Raw genomic sequence first — 18132 nt, 5'->3', positions numbered from 1 at the left:
AGTTGTTACAGAGTCATCACAAGCGGGCCTCTCTCTTAAACAACAACGAAAACTTTTTTTTTTTTTTTTGGAAACAACAGAACAAAAACTAGTACTTATCACTTTTCTGACAATACAGAATCACTCAGAATTAACTAGTATCAGGGGAGGCAAGGGGGCCATACCTATGGGCCTTGTCTCACACCAGCGCATGTGGGTTAAGTGCAGGGCATTTGTCATTATTGGAAAGACAAATTTTAATTTTTCATCTTTAGTTTGATTTAAACATTGCTTTTAGTACGATGCTGACACCAGCTGCGCAGAAAGGGCTCTGGAGAGAGGTTCATAGCAGCATACACCTGCGGGTTTTCCGGTTCTGGCTGTGGGCCCTCCAGTATTGCTTCCTCAAACACGTTCATTCCATAGGCATTGCTGTATGAGTTCAGAGCACTCCATATACTCGATAGCCTGCGAGCAGTCTCTGCAGTGACAGGCCTCTCTGATTCTTAAAGTTCCTCAGTAGTGGAGGGGTTATCTCTGAGATCAGTTTGGATCCCAGCAAGCAAGAAAGGAGTCTTTGCACAGTGGTGAGTTATCTCAGACACCCACTTTTCTTTCATGTTTTGAGTGAGGACAGAGAAAAGAGTGAGAAACAGACTAGAGATACATGTGTTTGTGGATAACTCAATGGTCATAATCTGTTATAATCCTCTTGCCCTGCTACATCAAAAAGTCCAAGAATATATGGCTCTCCACCAACCATAACTATGACTGCATAGTTGTCAAAAACAGTTGGTACATGTTCAGATGGAAGTGTGTCCAGTAGGGTATCAGGAGACACATTTTACCAGTGGCACCATCACCCACAACAGTGCACTTACTTGTCTGCCATGCTGAGACAGTTTTGCATCTATTTCGAATATTCAGATTCCACGTTGACTTCAGCTTCTCCACTGGGACCTTTCTATCCTTTCATTTTCTTAACTTTTATCTTTTGAAGGCAGAAAATACGTTTTTAAAAACTGATTTTATTTGAATATAGTCGGCACAATGTTACATTAGTTTCAGGTATAATATAATGATTCAGTAAGTCTATATGTTATGCTGTGCTCACCACAAATATAGTTGCCATCTGTCACCATTATGGAATGAATAAATCATAGGAATAAAAGGCACATTGTAGGGAATGTAGTCGATGATTGTAATTGTTTATTTAACTGTCTTTTAAAGAACAGAAGTTTTTAACTTTGAGGTAGTCCAGTTTATCAGTTTGTTCTTATGTGGATTTTGCTTTTGGCATTCTAGCTAAGAAATCATTACTTAACTCAAGGTCATATGCCTAATCCAAGGTCATATGCCTAACTCTCTGCTTTCTTCTAGAAGTTTTGCAGTATGGATCTCAGTTCATTTTTTTGCATATGGATATCTTAATTGTTCCAATATCATTGTTGAAAAGACTATCTGAGGGCACCTTGATGGCTCAGCTAAGCATCCAACTCTTGATCTCAGCTCAGGTCTTGATCTCAGGGTTGTGAGTTCAAGCCCCACATTGGGCTCCAAGCTGGGCATGGAGCATACTTAAAAAACAAAAAACAAAACCACAAAACTGTCCTTTCTTTATTGCATTGCCTTTTACACCTTTGTCAACAGGTGTCAAAAACTGTAAACAACCCAGATGTCCACCAATAGATGAATGGATAAACGAATTGTAGTAACGCTGTATAGTAGACTACTGTGCAGCAGTAAAAGGAAAAGAGCTACTGATACAGGCAACAACAGGGATGTATCTCAAAATTACATGGAGTGAAAGAAGCCTGATGGAGTTCATACTGCATAATTCTAGAAACTATAGAAAATGCTAATTAATTTATATAGAAAACAGAGCAATGTATTAAGGGGTGTGGCAATGCTAGGGGGGATTACGGTGGGTCATATTTAAATATGTGCAGTTTATTATATGTTACACCTCAATAAAGCTGTTACACATAAAATTCTAAAAATTTTATAGAATAACAGTAGTTAAACTTGATCACTAAAATTTTTCTTTTCCTACTTGTTAATCTTTTCTTCATACTATAATCCCTGTTTTATTGTTTTACTTAAAAAATGATAAGTAGATCTGGACATAGTATTCAGAACATGTGATCATTGTAAACTCGCTTCAAGTATATCTTTTGCTTCAAGTCCTGTGTCATGCCAGTTCCTACAGGGCCTATTAATCTTTCCTCGGTATCATTGTTCAACTACCTACGACCTACTTTGTTATTGTTTAATCCATACTCCCCCCTCACCCAAACTCCCCCAAATGTCCACACATACTTCACTAGTAGAAATTGGAAAATGCATAGGATTAAGATATATAAAGTTTGAGGGGAGAAGCATAAAAAAGGGATCAGGGGCACGTGGTATAAGGAGACAATGTTATAGAATTTAGATTTCAACCTAAGAGCACTTACAGAGTCTTTGAAGAATTTTAGCTAAGCCATGTCAAACTAATTTCACTTTTTATTGTGATAGGTTATAGTTACATAAAAAGGCAGACATTATTAACAATAAGGGGCGTTGAGTCCCTTTGGTATTTTAGTTAATACATAATTTTTGGGGTGGCAGGGTCAAAACTCTTATTCCAGTATCTTAAATGTATTCCCAAGCTTTATACATTATAATTGCATCCTTTCAACTGAAATAGAACTAGTAATTCAAAGTTCAGAACTACCTGAACTTTCCTGTTTCTGCTTCTTGGGTTTATGTGAATGACAACTATATTTAGGCTTAAGAATTTAGTCTACTGGAACTAAATACAGGCTTCATCTATTCATCCTTGCTGGTTTTCAGTAGGAAATCTTGTAAAATGGCCTGTAAGAGGTTTTACTATTTTATTTTTCTTCCTTTCAAACCTTTTGAGTCAAGGTTCACTAATTTGGAATTAGTTATGACTCTCTGTAAGGCACTATTGATTCTTGATATCATCTCCTGATAGCAAGAGATGGCAAGAACCCAGAAAGGAAGAAATGTGATTTCTGAGCAGCAGCCAGTTATCTGGAAACAGTATCCTTTGTTGTTAACGAGGGTTTACTGGAACAAGTTTCTGTGTCGTCATACAGCACCGGCCACTGCCTAACCCAGACCATGTTTTTCAACACCTGGCATAACATGAAATTTCTAGATCACATGAGACCAGTCCTTCAGGAGGTTACTTGAACTCAGTCATCCAGTATGATGGATTGGTGACTGTGGAAGCCTGTAAGTGGGTACCAGTTACTAATAAACATGCTCAGCCCATCCCTTGAATTGAACTCTGGGTTTTGGGATAGAGCAAGAGAATGAGGATATGGGATACTGGCTTCTAAAGTCATTTGTGAGTACACAGTGATTGTACGCCTGCTCTAACTGCACTGGCACAGATACGTAGATTCTGCGGGATCATACCGTCCTGGGTCAGTTCCTAGTTTTAACTCTACCACAACTTTCTGTGGAATTTCTTGCAAATGACTTAACTCTTCTCTAGCCCTTATTTCCTTTTATGAAAAATGAGAGGATTAAGAATATTTTAAGACTTCCTTCTGTGGTTCTTCAGTTGCATTATGTTTATTTGATTTAAAAAACATCTTGCAGTGAAACTTCTAGGTAAAAATGAAAATAATTTGTTAAAATCCTATCACGTGTAAAATTGGAAGAAAGAGGCTAGTATACTGAAGGAGATATTTTACTGGATGAAATCCCTGGGTAAATCTCACTTTCTGTGGAGCCTGGACCTTCCGAATGTTATCTCTTTGAGCATCAAATTGTCGTCTGTGCTGAAGCCTATAACCTTAAGTGATAATGAGCTGCAACACCTTTGCTTCTAACCCCTATTTTGCATTTAGGTGCACATGTTTAATGTTTTAATTTTAAATGTATGGTTGGCTTTTGGTGATACAGTTTGAAGAGATTGAAAGCTTACCTGTGTGTGGGTCTACTTCCCAGCCTATGATTCCCAACCGTCCCTGATGAGCCATGACTATCCCCAATGAACCCCTGATACCCACTGTCATTCACCGTCCACCCACTCCCGCTTAGAGTAATTTGACATACACTCTGTTCCATGTTCTGCCTGTTAGATGTATTGGAAATGACCAAGGAGTCTTGTCCCTTTCCTTGGCCACATAGGCAGTTGCTGTATGTGGGACTTGTTTTATTTATTTAATTTAATTTCTTAACTTTAGAGAGACAGTATGAGCTCAAGAGAGGGGCAGAGGGAGAAAGAGAATCTTAAGAAGGCTCCATGCTCAGCACGGAGCCTGACGTGGAGCTCGATCCCATAACGCTGGGATCGTGACCTGCGCCAGATCAAGAGTTGGATGCTCAACCAACTGAGCCACCCAGGTGTCCCAGGGACTTGTTTTAAATTACTGTTGTCTGGTCTCTTCTGCCTCCATCGATCCATCGAGAACCCCAGTGGTCTTTATTCCAAATACAATGATGATTTGCTCTGTGGTATCATCCCTGACTCACCTCCTCCCCTTCTCAACTGCCTCTCTTTCCCCCTCACTTCCCCACACAAAGTCTGGGGATGTCTTTGCCCACTTCTTGGCTAGTGTTATAAAACTGGCAACAACAGGTGCACAAAACTTAGTGCCTGGTACAAAGTAGTATGTTCAGTAAATGTTAGCTGTTTTTAGTCTTAGGCCACTATCTATTGAATGAGTCATGAGGTGCCTGCCTGTCTCAGTCAGTTAAGTGTCCGACTTTGGCTTGGCTCATGATCTTGCGGTTCGTGAGTTCAAGCCTCACGTTGGGCTCTGTGCTGACAGCTCAGAGCCTGGAGCCAGCTTTGGATTCTGTGTCTCCCTCTCTCTCTGCCCTTCCCCACTCGCATTGTGTCTCAAAAATAAATAAACATTAAAAAAAATTTTTTTAATAAAGTTTATTTTAAAAAATAATAAAATAAATGAATCATATGAAATTGCTGATTTCTAAGTAAAAAAAGAAATCTAATGTTGGCAGTTTTATATAGTTCAACTTTATGATAATATGGAGTGATAATTCTTAACCAAGATACAAATTAGAATGATCAGGTCAGCCTTTTACAATATACACTGTCCGCATCCTAGCTCGTTCAGTGAGGATCTTCATGCATGGGTCCTGGGTAAGTGCATTTTTCAAAAGTTCCCCAGATGACTCTAGCGCATACACCTACTAAAACACCTGTGAGAGAATCTTCCCTTCAGGTTGTTTTTCTTTTAATGTACAAGTTCTTTTATACAGACCGGTATGTTTTTCATATAGTCAATTATATAGTCATGAACTGAAACTTTATTTTCATGACTCAACAAATTAGTCATTTTTAACTGTAAGATATGATCAAATCTCAAATTAAGATTTATCAGTACTCAATCTTTGGAAGGAAAATCTAGGTGCTAAAGGATGTTTTCATGATTTTCAAGGAATTTCCAAGTCTTTTTTTCTTTCTTTTCTTTTTTTTTTTTTTTTTTAATTATGGTTCTTTATTTTTGAGAGGCAGAGAGAGACAGAGCATGAGTTGGGGAGGGGCAGAGAGAGACAGAGACACAGAATTCGAAGCAGGCTCCAGGCTCTGAGCTGTCAGCCCAGAGCCCGACACGGAGCTTGAACCCACGAACCGTGAGATCATGACCTGAGCCGAAGTCGGATGCTTAACCACCTGAGCCACCCAGGCGCCCCAACTAAGTAGAATTTAAATAAAAATAAAAATAAAGCCTTGAGTTATATACACAAAGAAAGAAATAAACATAAGCTTAGTCTATTTTCTATATTCGTTGTTAGAGTTTTTAATTAAAAACCGTGATATTTCCTGTCATTTTGCTGTGCCATACGTCTACAGTAAACCGCACAGAGTACGTACCAAATGCTTAATGTGAATGGATGGATGTGTGATGCCGCACACAAGAGCAAGTCAGAATTTCAAAGGTTACTAGTTCGTGTTTTCTTTCTTTGTTTTGAATGGCTCCCTGTTGCTATTTAAAAAGAACCGGCAGCTGGCCCTCCACTCTGCCTTGCAGTTACCCACTGCCTTCTTGCCACCTGCCCTGGCCCTGCTGTTCTCTGGCTGTGTCCTGTCCAGGGTCACTACCACCTTCCACCCAGGCCTCACCACTGTGGCCTCTGGCAGAGCCGGCTCCTGGTGGACCCGTATGGAGATGGGGCTCCCAGATCCCATCCTGGGAGTCACAGGAGCCTTTAAGAGAAACACCAAGAGCAAACAGATCAGTCTGGGAGTTGGTGCCTACTGAGATGATAATGGAAAGCCTTCTGTGCTCCCTAGTGTCTGGAAGGCAGAGGCCCATATTGCTGCAAAGTATTTGACAAAGAATACCTTCCCATTGTGAGACTTGCTGAATTTTGTGAGGCATCTGCAGAACTAGCCCTGGGTGAGAACAGCAAAACGTTGAAAAGTAACTGGTATGTCACCATGCAGACTGTTTCTGAAACTGGGGCCTTGAAGATTGGAGCCAGTTTTCTGCAAAGATTTTTTTTAAGTTCAGCTGAGCTGCCTTTCTGCCCGAACGCTTCTGAGGAAATCACACGCCCATCTTCAGGGACACTGGCCTGCGGCTACATGGTTAATCAGTACTCTAACCCCAAGACGTGCAGCTTTGACTTCACAGGCGCTAAAGAGGACGTTTCGAAAATGCCACAGCAAAGCGTCCTTCTCCTGCATACCCGTGCCCACAGCCCCACGGAAGAGGACCCTTGCCCCAAGCATTGGAAGGATAGAGCAACAGTGGTGAAGAAAAACAATCTCTTTGCATTCCTCGACATGGCCTATTTACCAAGGCTTTGCCAGGGATGATGGCAACAAGGATGCCTGGGCTGTATGCACTTCACTGAACAGGGCATTCATGTTTGTCTCTGCTAATCCTATGCCAAGAACATGGCTTATTTGGTGAGTGTGTGGGAGCGTTCACTGTAGTCGGGAAAGATGCTGATGAAGCCTACGGGGTGGGGTCACGGTTGAAGATTTTGATCTGTCTGGTGCATTCCAACCTTCCAATCAGTGGAGCACGGATTGCCTCGACCATCCTGACCAGCCCTGACCTGCAGTAACCATGGTTGCAGGAAGTAAAAGGCATGGCCAACCACGTCATTAGCGTGCAGACTCAGCTGGTCTCCCTCCTCAAGAAGGAGGGCTCCTGCCACAACTGGTAGCACATTGCTGACCAGATGGGCATGTTTGGTTTCACAGGACTAAAGCTCGAGCAGGTGGAGAGGCTGACCGAGGAGTTCTCCATCTCCCTGACAAATGATCACCTCAGGCAACGTGGACTACCTTGTCCATGCCACTTACTAGGTCACCAAGTAATTTCCCTGGTTAGAGGGAACAAAGACCACCTTCCTGTCTACAGCCTCTGTGGTTGTGAGATTCACACAGAGGAAGAAGGAGGGTGGATGGTGGTGAGCAAGTCATTTCTTTCAACCACAGTACTTAACACTCAACCATTGAATGTGTTTTTCAGAAAAGAACATGTAGTGAAATGGGGCAGAGGCATCTGTGGCTGGTGTCTGAAACTTTGTGGCTCAAAACCAAACTCCTGCTCATCCTTTAATTCCAGTGTTCCAAAAGAGTGTACATGTGCAAGATAGAGCCCCCAAAAAACCTGTCGATCACGCCAGTGCAATAGATCAGGAGCTTTAACAGAAGCACCTTTTGGTGTTGGGGGCACCTCTGTAGCTCTAGAATGAGAAGAGCACCTACAAGAGGCATTGTGGGAAGACCTAGTTCTAACATGAGCAGTCAGCCCTGTGTTTGTCCTCTGGTGATGGGGCAAGCTTATCAACAGACCTCGTTCCAGAAACCGTGTTTCATGAACTGCTGCCGCTGCAGTGAGGAAAATAAAAGATGTTGTTTCCTGTCTTATTTAAGAAAAATAAGGGGCGCCTGGGTGGCTCAGTCAGTTAAGCGTCCGACTTCGACTCAGGTCGTGATCTCATGGGTCGTGGGTTCGAGCCCTGCATGGGGCTCTGTGCTGACAGCTCGGAGCCAGGAGCCTGCTTCTGATTCTGTGTGTCCCTCCCTTTCTGTCCCTCCCCTGCTCATGCTGTCTCTCTCTGTCTCTCAAAAATAAGTAAATGTAAAAAAAAAAAAAAAAAAAAAAGTAAAGAAAAAGAAAAAAGGCCTTTCTTTTTAATACTTTCAGACATTTTGATGTTGCTCTCTTCTCCCTTATTATTGCTGTTCTTTTCCTGAGGCACAGAGATCTATAACTAGCCTAGATTTTCATCCTATTCTGCTGCTTGATGGACTGTCAGCCCCATCCTATAGGATTGACTTATTTGAAGAAGTGCATAATTTACTTCTCATCCCATACCCTCACTTTCCTTATCAAAGAATAGCATGGAAGAGGTAACTGCACTGGATTTCAGCATCCTCTTTAGTGATTGTCTCCTGACGGGATGTTGCCTCTGCCCAGTTGGACCCCTTAACTTCATTCAGTGCAGTTGTGCAGTGTCTCATCTCACGTCACGAGTGGGCAATGCAGGGCAGAGTCAGGAAAGAGGGTATCTGGGCTCTGGTTTTAACCTTTTGTGTGCCGCCAGCTGGGCTCAGGCTTCACCCTTTGAAAAGATAACCACTATCTGCTCCAATCATGTAGACTTATTGAACCCTGGTTTCTCTCTTAAAATAAAGTTACTGCAGACCCCCCCTCCAAATAAAAATAAATGAAAAGAATTGGCTACTGTATTTCCACAAAATAGAAACTCAGCGAGTGGTCTATTATAGAGCTGTTGTGGAGATTAGTTGGTACAAAGGGAATTTCTCTTTATTGCTGTAGAGTTCATCTTTAGCTTTAAGTTACTGATTTATAAAAATAGTTTCAGTACTTAATTTGCAGAGCATGACGGATCAATATGTCCCTTTATAAATTCTTAGTTTTAGCTAAGCTGTCCCAATGCTATAAAGAAAACATTAGAAAAAAAAATCATATCAACACTTTTCTATAGCAGTGAAGACCACTGGCTGACCTCTTTTTTTCTTTCTGTGTGATTACTTGGTCACTTATATCAGGAAACCTATTTATTCTTAAAATTGATACTGAAAATTGATAATTGATACTGAATACTTAAAATTGATTGCATTCTTTAAAACTGAGGTTTATCTTAACTAGACTCTTTAGTTGAATATTTTCGAAGTTCCTGAACTTGAAATATTTGGGATTCCAAATAAGTCAACTGAAGATTTTAACTCATTTGTACTGAAAGCCAATAGACTGACTCCTCTGTGTCCCCAACTTCCTGTGACATGACAGAAGAAAATAAAATTTATAAACAGAAATTTGTAAACTCACAAGCACTGAGAGTAGGAGCAGATGGAGTGGCCATGAGCAAAGCAGAGACTTTCCAGGTTTTAGAAGGCAGGAAACAGATGGCACTGATGGGTGGGCCAGGGTGGAGGAAGCCCCGGTCCAGCATACCCATGAGGAGAGGCTGCGAGAGGAATCTATGCTTTCAGGAGGAACCGAGCAGAAGAGATGATAGGACATGATATTATGATTGTATGCATTAAGAGCCAACTAGACATCCTACCCATACACCCTACCCATACAAATGCTGCAACAACATTGGTTCCCATGCTAATTTTGGAAATCTGCTTTCGAAAAAAGTTTCTTTTTAAACTCTCAGCCTGAGGAGGATTAGGAGTTGCAGTGAAAGTGTTAGTGACACATGGTAAACTCTCCTTGTTTTGATATTTGAAGAAGAATCCAACCTGTCGACCTGTTCCTTGCCCACGAACATTGAAGGAAACACACCCATTAAAATGACAGTGAACATGGAGTCTTTGACTTCTCCAGATCTGTAATGGGAAGTAGATCTCTCCACCACTGGAGGAAACCTGCTGTGGTGGACTGGGGAAGCTAGAGGAAAGAAAGCCTAGTCAGTGGTGACTTGGAATTATAAATGAATTAACAATTATGAATTAACAATTCACAAAATAACCAAATACATAGAAAAAAATTCACCCTCCTCCTGTAATCAAAGATGGAATTAGAAATAACAATGAGATCTTTTTCCTAATATGTAATTAGCAGGTTTTTTTAAAGAATACCAATTGCCTAATAGGAATGTTGTGAACAATTATACAGAACTTTTGAAAAGCAGTTGGACATTATGCCTGATAAACCTTAAACAATCCATTCATTCAATTTCTGTTTCTTATGGAAACAGCATGAAAAGCATTTTAAACATAGAAATAGATGGTCATTAATTGTTATACTGAATAATTCTGAACGGCTGTCATGTCTTACACGACTCAGTAAGTGAACTGCTGCACATGCACAAAATGACATACTAAATAGCCATTAAGAATTACAGCCATGAGGTCAACAAAACAACACAGAAAAACAAGTATGACTTAAGTGGAAAGGGATGCAGAAGGCAAACTTGTGTTATAACTTAACCTCCTCCCCACCATGTCTCTGTACTTCATGGTAAAATCCTTGAAGTTGGGGATCCTGACTTACCTATGTGCCCACCCACTCCTGCCCTCCAATGCCTAGCACAATACCTGACTCTGAATAATTCTGTGTTGACTCAGAAGACGGGCATAGGAAAAAGAAACAGGAAGCGAAATAATAAGCCAAAAGATCAGAGAAGCCACTTTACAAAGAGAGAGCTAACTTACTAGTGAAAAATGCATTAAAAAGTGGAATTTAACAGATGTCTTCATGTAAACTTTGATGCCTTAAAAATATTTCATGTGCTAGTGGGGCACCTGGGTGGCGTCATCGGTTGAGCGCCTGACTCTTGATCATCAGGTCATGATCTTGAGGTTTGTGGTTTCAGGCCCTATGTCAGGCTCTATGCTATCCCTGCTTGAGATGCTCTCTCTCCCTCTCTCTACCCCTAGCTGCTTGCACAGATGCATGTACTCTCTCTCTCTGTCTCTCAAAATAAATATTTAAAAAATATATTTTATGTGCTTATGACTGTTTACTGTTAAACTTTTTGTCAATATTTCTTCTAATGTCTAAGTTTGATCTAAGCCTTACTTAGTTGAATAATTTTTAAGCTGGATAATTCAGACAGGATTAGTTCAATTATTTTTTCTGGTTGCATTTTTTTTAATTAGCAAAGCTTTCATAGACAATATGAAGTTCCTAAATATATCAAGAAGAAACTGAGAGTGTATATACACTAATTTATAGCTCATACACAGTAGAACCTAAAGCAGGTATAACTTATCCAAATTATACTTTTTTTTTAGATCACTAAGCATCCAGACTCTGAGTATTATTTCTTCATGCAGTTTTGTACCTGGTAAATTGAGTAAAAACATTTAATTTATTTAATTTTCAATTAAGGAACATATTCACATGTTTCACAATTCAAATGGTTACTGTTATTTATCCTCCCAGAGTTAGCATAGGAATATAGAAGCAAAATGTATATTCTTTATAAGTATTAACAATTTAATGTTTTTCTAAAGTACATAATCTTATTTTAAAAGCACACTTAGGGGTTAAAAGACAAATGTTAAAATAGCCATCGATAGTAGTTTATAGGTTTTTTTTACTCTTTTACCTTTCGGGTTTCACCCTGTTACTTATTTCTCGGCATTACTGAAATCAAGTCATAATGTGCTAACAAAACTACTGGGGCCAGAGTGAGAAAACCTCTTATATTTCAGCTATACAATCTTAGATTCAATTTTTAAATTATTTTGAACTATTAAAGTGATTTCCATCATTTCCTTGCATGAACTCTTCTCACCACCTACCCTTACCCCACAAAAGGCTGTTGCTTCTTCTTCTCCTTACCCATGTCCATCCACTCTAGTCAGAGAGTTAAGTAATTTGGCTTGAACTTCCCCTCTCCTTCACCCCACACATCTAATAGGTCCCCATATTGGTTGAGTCTTTTCCCTTAGTGTCTCTTGAATTCATCAGCACCTCCCTAGTCCACACTCAAGTCACCATGGCCCTATAGGCTTCTAGCTGTTCTCCCTTCTGAGTCATAGTCTCTTGCTTAAAAACTCCTGGTGGTTCTCCACTGCTTTGAGGACAAAAATCATTACATTCCTGGTACATAAGGTTCTGTTTCTGGCCCTTTTTACTTCTTACAGCTTTATCTCCAACCATGGCTCCCAGGTTCACCTGGTCTACTATTGCTTTGTCTTTCAAGTCTTCGCTTAGCCATCACTTCCTCATTTGTTCTAGAAAATTTTTGTTAGTTTTAACTGTGGCAAGGGTTTTACCTTTGTGCTGCTGTTAGTAATTTTGCCCTGAATGGGGGCTGAACATATGCTGCATTAAAGGTACTATCTTCTAAAAAGATGCGTAGGGGCAGTTCAGGTGATGATCTCGTGGTTCAGGCTGTCTGCTTTTAGCACAGCGCCTGCTTCGGATCCTCTGTTCCCATCTCTCTCTGCCTCTCCCTTGCTCACATGTGCACTTTCTGTCTGTTTCTCTCTCTCAAAAATAAACATTTAAAACTAAATAAAAAGATGCTTATCGTACATACGCTGTTTTATTCATGTTAACATTGGCTTTACAAACAAGCTGACGCCCAAGGAGATAAAGTAATTCAAGCCTTTGTGATTTTAGGTCTGTGCTTTGATATCTGACAACGTGTCTGGCAAGTCATGTAAATAACTTTTACTATTCAGACAAGGCAAAATGTTAAGCCATCTTTAAGCAGTTTCCAGCTACTGTAACCTTAAAATAGTATTACTTTCCTTAGTTCAGTCTTTATTATAATTTTGTGTTCTTGTTATTCAGTGAAGCTTGAATAGTTGGAAAATATTATGTTGTTCCATCTCAAAAATAAAACAGTGTTGCAGGGACTTTCTAACTTTGAATGCTGCTCATATAGAGCTTAATTGTATTCTTCAAAATGAAGGAAGACTTTAGGGTGTCAGTTGCTATTAACGTTGTTTCACCTGGACTTCCTTCCACCTTCTCTTTTTAATAATGACTAATTAATAAAGTTTTGTTTATAAATATTAAAAACAAGTTTTTTTGTCACTTAAAATTTGTCAAAGATTTATTGGGATTCCAAAAGCATGAAACAAAACTATGATAAATTGGACTTCGCCAAAATAAAAGCTTCTCTTCAAAAAACATGTAAAGAAAATGAAAAGATAAGCCACAGACTAGGAGAAAATATTTTCTGGTAAAAAAAAAAATTTGTTCCAGAAAATATAAAGAACTCTTACAACTCACTAAAAAAAATTTTTTTTTAAATGGGCAAAAGATTTGAACACCAAAGACCTATATAGATGGCAGATAACCACATGAAAGGATGCTTAACATGGTTAGTAATTAGGAAAGTGCAAATTACAACCACAATGAAATACTAATGCTGATGTCCTAGACTGCCTAGATGATGACAGTACCCTATGTAAAGCAACTGGAAATCGCCTACTTGTTAGTGGAAATGCAGAAAGGTACACCACTTGGAAAACATATTTAAACAAACGTACCATGCAGTTTAGCAATCCCACTCTTAGGTATTTACCCAAAAGAAGTGCGCAGTGAGGCGGGGGGGGGGGGGGGGGGGTGATACACACACACACACACACACACACACACACACACACACACAGACTTGTATATGAATGTGTATAGCTTCTTCATCTTTAAAATTTTTTAAATGAAATAACCCAAATAAATGTGAATAGGTAACCAAATTGTGCTATTTCCAGACAGTTGAATACCATCCAACGTTAAAAAAAAAAAGGTATATGCACTTCTGGTACATGTAACAATATGGATGTATCTCAGAAGCCATAGCTGAGTAAAAGAAACCAGGCACAAAAAGCTACGTACAATATGATCAATTTATATAACATTCTGGAAAAGACAATAGGAACTGAAATTGGATCAATGGCTGCCAAGGGATGGGGTCATGGGGGGATATTGACTGCAGGGGGGTCAGAAGTACATTTTAGGGGTGATGGAAACGTTAGGGATCTTGACTGTGGTAGTGGTCACGTGACTACATTTATCAAAACTCATTGAAAAGATGATTTTATTGTATGTATACCAAACTGCCTTTCAAAAAAAAGCCAGTTTTCAACATCAGAAATTACCTTCACAGGGACATCTGGGTGGCTCAATGAGATAATAAGCGTCCAACTCTTGGTTTTGGCTCAGGTCATGATCTCATGGTTCCTGAGTTCAAGCCCTGTGTTGGGCTCTATGCTGACAGCTTGGGATCCTGTCTCTGCCCCTCCCCTGCTTGCACTCTCTCTGCTCGTTCTCTCTCTCTCTCTCTCTCAAAATAAATAAACTTAAAAAAAATTACCTTCACAAATTTCAGGGTAAAGAAAACTCTAGAAGATAGATCAGATGACTCCTAAATCAGGTCCTTAGTCTTTTGATTCAGTGGTGGTGTTTTTTTATTGTGAATACATTTTCGTATATTAAAAGTTAATAGTCTTTTATTATCAAAATTTTGTTACCAGTGTACAATCTTCTTGCCCCAAAACAAGATCTATCTTCATTTATTTGAGTCACCCTTTATAAAGTTACCTAAATACATTATTTAATTGTCTTCATGTATATCTTACACAGTTTGTGTTCATTTCATTCTCTGTTATGTACTCTTTGTGAGTGCTCTTGTAAATCGAGTCTTTTCTTCCACTCTCTGTATATATTGTTGTTGTTATTGTTAGACATTTGGTTTCCACTTTTTGGCTACTGTGAAGAAAACTATGAACATTCTTGTACAAGTATTTTTGTGGACAGATGTTTTCATATCACTTGAGTAAAATGTAGGAGTAGAACTTTGGGTTATAGGGTATGTGTTATGTTTACCTTTCTGAGAAATTGCCATTTTTCAGAATGATTATACCATTTTTATACTCCCACCAGCAAGGCATGAGAGTTCTGAAAGTTCAACATCCTTTCCTACATTCAATGTGGAGTCTAATTTTAGCTATTGTAGTGGGCATAAAGTAGTGTATCCTTGTGACTTTCATTTGAATGTCCTTCTGATATTGAGCAACTTTTTATGAACTTTTTGGACAAAGAAATATCTTTTATGAAGTGTTTATGAAGCTCAAGTATTTTGCCCAGTTTTTATTGGGTTGTTTATATATATATATTTTTTAATGTTTATTTATTTTTGAGAGAGAGAGAGAGACAGAGCACAAGTAGGGGAGGGGCAGAGAGAGAGGGAGACACAGAATCTGAAGCAGGCTCCAGGCTCTGAGCTGTCAGCATAGAGCCCGATGCAGGGCTCGAACCCACGAACTGCGAGATCATGACCTGAGCCAAAGCCGGAGGCTTAACCAACTGAGCCACTCAGGTACCCCTGGGTTGCTTATATTTTTATTATTAATTTGTTAGAGTTATTTATATATTTTGGATGCAAGTCCTTTGACAATATTTTCTCCCAGCCTGTGGCTTACCTTTTAATTTTCTCATCAGTCCCTTTTGATGAGTAGAGGATTTTAGTTTTGATAGTCCAGTTTTTCAGTTTTTTCTTTTGTACTTCATATTTTTTGTGTCCTCTCTAAAAAATCTTTTTTTCCCTCAGAGTCTCAAAGATACTTTTCTGTTTTTTGAAGACTATATGTTAGCTTTACATTTGAGTCTATCATACATATCAAATTAATTTTTTGGCACAGGGTGAGAAATGAGTAGAGGTTCTTTTCCTCCTAAGGTTTATGCAATTTTTCCAGGACTATTTGTTGAAAAGATTGTCATTTCCCCCATTTAATTGCTTTGGCCCCTTCTTCCATTATACATTCTAACCGTTTATTTGAAAAGAAATTCATTCTTTATACAACATATTTGGTATAGAACCATTTACCCTTTGAAATCTCTTTTTGATAGCAATTTTGCAGTTGATTCCTTTGGCTTAAGTATGAAATCGTATTATCAGTTAATAATGATCATTTGCTCCTTATTTCTCTTTCTGATGTCATCAGATGCCACTTCCAGAACAATGCCAAAGAGTGGTGATAGTGGACATTCTTATTCCTGAAAAAAGCATTAATGGAAATGCTTTTATTTTATGAAGCACAATGATACTTTTAGGGTGTGGGCTTTAAGGTAGCCAGTTTCTATATTAAGTGAGTACCAATAAATTTCTACTTTATTAAGGTTTTTATGAGCAGCAGACTTTGGATTTTACAAATAGTATAGGCTTTATACAGATAATAATATGATTATTTTCTTCTATCAATTTGAGGAATTCTATTGACTTCTTAAAATATAAAGCTATTCTTACAATATCTGGTTGAATTCTACTTGGTCACTTTGGTTTATTCTTTTAATATGCTGGATTCTATATGGTAACATTTTTTATTTAGAATTTTTGCACTGTATTCACATGATAGATCAGTTAATCTACATTTCCTTTATTATCTCTTTGTTAGAACTTTATGAATGTTAAGCTAGCTCTCTGAGGAGGATTTGGAAGCTTTTTCCATACTCTGGAGCATTAAACACTATTGATAATACCTGTGCTTTATTTAAATGGCTGGAAAAATTGGGGCGCCTGGGTGGCTCAGTCGGTTGAGCTTCCGACTGTGGCTTAGGTCATGATCTCACTGTCTGTGAGTTAGAGCCCCGCGTCAGGCTCTGTGCTGACAGCTCAGAGCCTGGAGCCTGCTTCGGATTCTGTGTCTCCCTCTCTGTCTCTGACCCTCCCCCATTCATGTTCTCTCTCTGTCTCAAAAATAAATAAACATTAAGAAAAAAAAATTGGGGGGGACGCCTGGGTGGCTCAGTCAGTTAAGCGGCCGACTTCGGCTCAAGTCATGATCTCGTGGTCCATGAGTTCAAGCCCCGCGTCGGGCTCTGTGCCTACAGCTCAGAGCCTGGAGCCTGTTTCAGATTCTGTGTCTCCCTCTCTCTGACCCTCCCCCGTTCATGCTGTGTGTCTCTCTCTGTCTCAAAAATAAATAAACGTTAAAAAATAAAAATAAAAAAAAGATGTTAAAAAAGAAAAAAAAGGGGCGCCTGGGTGGCTCAGTCAGTTAAGCATCTGACTTCGGCTCAGGTCATGATCTCGCGGTATGTGAGTTCAAGCCCCGCGTCGGGCTCTGTGCTGACTGCTCAGAGCCTGGAGCCTGTTTCAGATTCAGTGTCTCCCTCTCTCTCTGACCCTCCCCCGTTCATGCTCTGTCTCTCTCTGTCTCAAAAATAAATAAATGTTAAAAAAAAAATTAAAAAAAATTTTTTTTAATTAAAAAATAAAATAAAATAAATGGCTGGAAAAATATACCAATATTGTTATTTGTGCCTGGTAATAAACCTAAGTAGTCTTAAAAAAAAAAAAAAAAAAAAACTCTTTCAAAAAGGAATAGTGTATCTTGTTTCCTTGGTCAGGTATATTCTAATTCTTCTGAAATTGTTAATTTTATAATAAATTCCTTGGAATTCTTTATTGAGCAGATACTGTTAATGCAGATAGGGAGTGCCATGGGTGAGTTGTTGTATGAAATACTTTATATTCTGAGAGTGAGTCACTAATTTGGCCTCTACCTACATGTGATTAGTAATGGTTTGATAGGAACTGAACTTCTGGTGATCATAAACTTTTAATGCACTATTGAAATAGGAGGGGAAGTAAATGATTCATTTAATCTCTTTATTGACAAAGAATCTCTCATTAAGAACTTTTACCAGTCAGAGGGGCACCTGGGTAGCTCTGTTGGTTAAGCAATCGACTTCAGCTCAGGTCATGATCCCACAGCTCCTGGGTTCGAGCCCAGCGTCCAGCTCTGTGCTGACAGCTCAGAGCCTGGAGCCTGCTTCAGATTCTGTGTCTCCCTCTCTCTCTGCCCCTCCCCTGCTCATGCTGTCTCTCTCTATGAAAATAATAAATAAACATTAAAAAAAAATTTTTTTAAAGAATTTACCAGCTAATATTTTTGCTAGACTAATAATAAGTACCTTTATTAGGAAAGTCTAAAGATAATGAGCTCTGGAAATATGAAGATCATTGGGTTTTTCACTTTTGGTCGCCAGAGAATATTTGATACCTTATTTGATAAGAGTATTCTTTATTCAGTATTGGAGAACTAGGTTGATCGTTTCTAGAAAACTTCTTAAAGTTTAAAATAGAGAGTTTAGAATTTGGATTGAAGGTTTGTGGTCTGAAGCACCTTGACCTACTTTATGTGGTAGGCTGAATAATGGCCCGAGATACTCATATCCTAATCTCTGGAATCTGTGAATCTTA

At 39.1% G+C, this 18132-nt stretch overlaps 1 protein-coding gene and 2 pseudogenes across 2 annotated transcripts in view; 2 read left to right on the top strand and 1 right to left on the bottom strand.

Annotated features, from left to right (window-relative positions):
- The window catches only part of RALA (RAS like proto-oncogene A), a 72714-nt gene that overhangs the window by 32000 nt on the left and 22582 nt on the right, over positions 1-18132 (top strand). The gene's annotated exons all lie outside the window — the stretch shown is intronic.
- Positions 323-3977, bottom strand: LOC132676272 (cell division control protein 42 homolog pseudogene; annotated as a pseudogene).
- Positions 5093-9000, top strand: LOC132676263 (aspartate aminotransferase, mitochondrial pseudogene; annotated as a pseudogene).

Source organism: Panthera onca, chromosome A2, assembly GCF_046562875.1.
Source record: "Panthera onca isolate mPanOnc1 chromosome A2, mPanOnc1 haplotype 2, whole genome shotgun sequence".
Lineage (NCBI taxonomy): Eukaryota > Metazoa > Chordata > Mammalia > Carnivora > Felidae > Panthera > Panthera onca.
This window is presented reverse-complemented; position numbering and strand designations above follow the sequence as displayed.